The 4,331-nt window shown below is 46.7% G+C and overlaps 1 pseudogene across 1 annotated transcript; it reads left to right on the top strand.

Moving 5' to 3' along the window:
- Window positions 1-1,065: 1,065 nt before the first annotated feature.
- On the top strand, window positions 1,066-2,643 carry LOC147632938 (arogenate dehydratase/prephenate dehydratase 6, chloroplastic pseudogene; annotated as a pseudogene). Its single transcript, XR_015267068.1, has one exon. The product of XR_015267068.1 is annotated as an arogenate dehydratase/prephenate dehydratase 6, chloroplastic pseudogene (transcript).
- The last annotated feature ends 1,688 nt before the right edge of the window (window positions 2,644-4,331 follow it).

The raw sequence follows: 4,331 nt of genomic DNA on the forward strand, positions 1-4,331 counted from the left end.
AGCCAAAGAGAGAAAACCCATGAAATTATTGAGATCCGTCTTTAGGGTGAATTCCACGAGAAGGACAAATAGCCGAAAAATCTTAAAACAAATTTTGGCTCCCCCACCCTTCTCCTGAGCTACAAGTGTGCCATACTTTCATGCCTCGCATTGAATAAAGTTGTGATCATAGTTACTCTTTGATATTATATTTTGCAAATGCATAATGTTACTTAAATGCATTATGATATTATATGCATAATGAAAATTGATCACATTATAGCCATATCTACATGGAATACACACATAATACACAAAAGAACAACATAGGACCAAATTGTATTGTCACATGAACTTCAAAATGTCTCTCTAAATTGTATTGTCACATGAACTTTAAATGTCTCTCTAAATAGGTACTTTCAACTTTCATCAATGTTTCCTAACTCCCATGACCACCATATTCTTAGTATTGGTGGGTATGTATCACCACCGACCATATCATTACTTTTCACAACTACCTCTAGCATATAATTTGCATGATGTTCACCTCCACCCATTATAAATGAAGGGAGAAGGTGGCTTGATATATAAAGGAATGTCTCTACCTAAATTTTGTAAAGGGCTTAAAAGTCACATCCAATATACACCTTTATGACCTAACTTAGCAAGTACCAAGCAAACTCCAACTAGCATGGCATGTCTTCCCCCTTCACCAAACCACCCAAGGCTCTCTTAGAAAAGTCACACAAACAACTTAAATAAGCCCTCGTACTGCTACGGATGGGCTTAATATTTTTTACGCTTCATTACTCCGAAAGCTGCCCATTTGGTGAAGTTGTCAAAGGATGCTTGTAGAAGATGCATACATGATGACATTTTGTGACGTTGTGCTTTTAGGTGAAGATGAGATCATGTAAATTACGTTTGCCTTGAGCCCTTGCTATCATGATAGGTGTATCTCACCCTATACCCTTGCTTGAAAAGAAAGACGTGTTTTTGCTATCATGAAAGAACGTTGATTACGATCTCAGACCCTCTGTATGGGGTCACTTTATGGTTGATTGCGTATAGACACCTACTAGTGCAAGCGAAAATGTGAATTAACGGTGGTTGCGTGCACTCTATGATTGTGATTGATGCATTGCATACACCTGATTCAAGGGTGGTACCCAGACTTGCATATTGTGGTTGATACGCCAAGAGTACGTCTGAGCGATTTGGCGCCAAACAAAACGGAGCATTATGTTCATGAAAAATTTGGTACTGAGGAAGAGATGTATCATGGCAATGCATTCTGTTTTTGATTGCTCTCTAGTGTTGATGAGAAGGAGCTGCTTGATGCCTCCGACCCGCTTTAATGCTATGCTACCAGTTCCGCCGCTTAATAATCATGGATCAGGTGCTGCTTGGATTATTCAAGCGAGCGAGCGATCTTATGTCAACGGCAATGGCACCAACAATATTAATGGGGATGCCATCAACTTGCCGAGGCCATTGTCTATCACGCAATTGGAGCCGGGATCGGAGCTGCGAGTTGCTTACCAAGGTGTACCGGGGGCTTACAGCGAGGCCGCAGCTGCAAGAGCATATCCAAATTGCAAGCCTATGGCTTGCGATCAATTTGAGGCGGCCTTCGAGTCGGTGGAGCTTTGGATAGCCGACCGAGCTGTGCTGCCCGTTGAGAACTCTTTAGGGGGCAGTATCCACCGCAACTATGACCTACTCCTTCGCCATAGCCTCCACATAGTGGGCGAGGTCCAGCTTCCTGTCCACCACTGCTTGCTAAGTCTCCAAGGGGTCGCACAAGAAGAGCTAGTGCGAGTCATAAGCCACCCTCAGGCCCTTGCCCAATGCGAGCACACCCTCACCAAGCTCCTCGGCCCCAATTTGGTACGGGAGGCTGTGGACGACACCGCCGGCGCCGCCCAGTTCGTGGCTGCCCAGGGGCTCCGCGACACCGCCGCCGTGGCTAGCTGCAATGCCGCCCAACTTTATGGGCTCCAGGTAATCGCCGAAGGAATACAAGACGACGCTAGCAACATCACCAGATTTGTCATGCTCGCGCGCGAGCCCATCATCCCGCGCACCGACCGGCCCTTCAAGACCAGTATCGTGTTCGCACACGAGGACTCCACACGCATCCTCTTCAAAGTGGTGGCCGCCTTCGCCTTCCGGAGCATCAATCTCACCAAAATCGAGAGTCGCCCGCAACGCAAGCGCCCGCTCAGGGTGGTGGCCATGGACGACGTCGACAACAATGTGAATCGGAGTAGTGGTATGAATGTGGCCAAGTACTTCGAGTATCTCTTCTACATTGACTTCGAGGCATCCATGGCTGACGCACGTGCTCAGAATGCCATGGCCGAGATCCAAGAGTTCGTCACGTTCCTCCGAGTTCTAGGAAGCTATCCCATGGACATTACTCCTCTCAACTCAAAGATCTCAGCCTAAAGTAGCCAGTACTCACCATGACGAGACAACAGATCCAAAGAGTTGGAGCAGGAAAAGCTACTTAATGTGCTGAAGTTATAGATCACATAGTCTAGTGCAGTTAATTGGCATTGTTGCCCAGACATCCACATGGTAGTCTTTCTTTTAACTCTATATACGTTGCACCTAGTGTATCCGTTCCACAATAGAATAGTTCGAATGGTTCATATCAAAGCTTGGGATTGTTTTAATCTTGCAACACTGAAATATTTTGTAGTGGCATTTGTTCCATGTATAAAAAGCTACTCAATATCTTTTGGCAATCAACCAACTTTTGGACACCATGGATAGTTGAAAAAGTGGTTTTCTTTGGTGGTTGAACGTGAGTGGTTGCAGGTTGTTCGCTGCCGTCACCTTGTCGTCACACGACCTGTCTTTGCCTGTGTGTGGATTGTGCCCCCTCCTCTCTTGAGAAACTTTCCTATCCTGAAAAGGCCTCTCTAGTTTAGGATCAGAGGGATAGCTCTCTGCGTGGCCTTGTTACAGATGTGATCTAACTGGTGGATGTCTCCCCTCTACCTCTCATCGTGGCTGGTAAGGAAAGCTTCAAAATATATGTCAACCCACTTCACTTCAGATGGGACAAGTGGCACAAGTTTCCCCAAATCTTCCGACATTCGGCTATCCTTCTGGTGATCCGCATGTAGAGATCCATAAGAACTCTATTCTCTCTCCCTCTCTGTGCCCTTTCCTTTCCCCATTCAATCATGGAAGAACCCACCTCTAGCCCCCCCTCCACACCTCTATCGGTGGCGGACAAGGGGGCCCATGACCCGACTGTGCTTGAAGAATTCGGGAGTCGAAGCACCATTCCTCTTGGAGGAGGAAGTTCGTCAGCTAAGGAAACTTTTTCGGCGCTACTATCCCTAGGCCTCACGCTACCTAGAGACCTACCAATAACGAAACACGAAACAAGGATGGTCTTAATAAACCTGGAGACTTAGGCAAGAAAGGTATGTCTATCTCAATCTCCCTTCCACTGCACTCCATGTTGTTCGGGATTGGGCTATTACTTACTAGGCAAGGGCATTAATTGGACTGTGCCTTTGGCCCCACCCCTAGTGGAGGTTCTGAAAAGCCAGATTAGGGACAACTGGGAAAGCAGAGATGTATGAGTAGAAAAGACCCAGTTTCTTCCCAATGACTTTCATTTTTCTGTTTAAAGAAGAAGAAACGGTGCTCAATGATGTTGGTGCAGGAAGTTGATTTATCATAACTTACCTCTCTCCCTCTTTCGGTGGTATCCTGAATTTTCCCCGGTTGGGCCTTATTTGGGTGAAACTTCCTTTCCTCCCCTTCCTCAAAAGCCTGGTAGAACCCTTGGGTCATTTGCTTGGTACCCACCCCATATCAGAAATCTACCCATCGAGATGGCACCCCCGCCAAACCCTTGTGGTCTGTCCAATGACTTGCCAAGTAACCTTTTGATTGATCTTAGTGACTGTATGCTCTCTCAAGTCTTAATGTATAAGAACCCCCCTAATGTATGTTTTAAATCGGGGGATCGTAGCCTCAGAAGCTTATACCCCACTCTTTACCCTAATCAAAGAGCTGAAGATTGGGGACCCGACCTCCTCAATTGCCTGTACTTTATCGATACATACAACGCTAGCCAAGCTACAAGGCATGTGCTAGACTCGGAAGGCGCTCGACATACAATACACCTCAGTCTCAACTTGGTTTCAGATGAGCTCCAACTCCCTCGACTCGAACAATTGTACGTGTGCCATAGAAATGTCCTACACCATGTGTGCGACACCTTGTAGGGCCCCACACCAAAGATGGCGTGGAGTGGCACAACATCACACGGTAGGCACCAGTCCCGCCCACACCCTCTACTTTCTCCTCACAACACGTTGGGC

The sequence above is a fragment of the Cibotium barometz genome, chromosome 12, assembly GCF_041138505.1.
Source record: "Cibotium barometz isolate CiBa-2024 chromosome 12, ASM4113850v1, whole genome shotgun sequence".
NCBI lineage: Eukaryota > Viridiplantae > Streptophyta > Polypodiopsida > Cyatheales > Cibotiaceae > Cibotium > Cibotium barometz.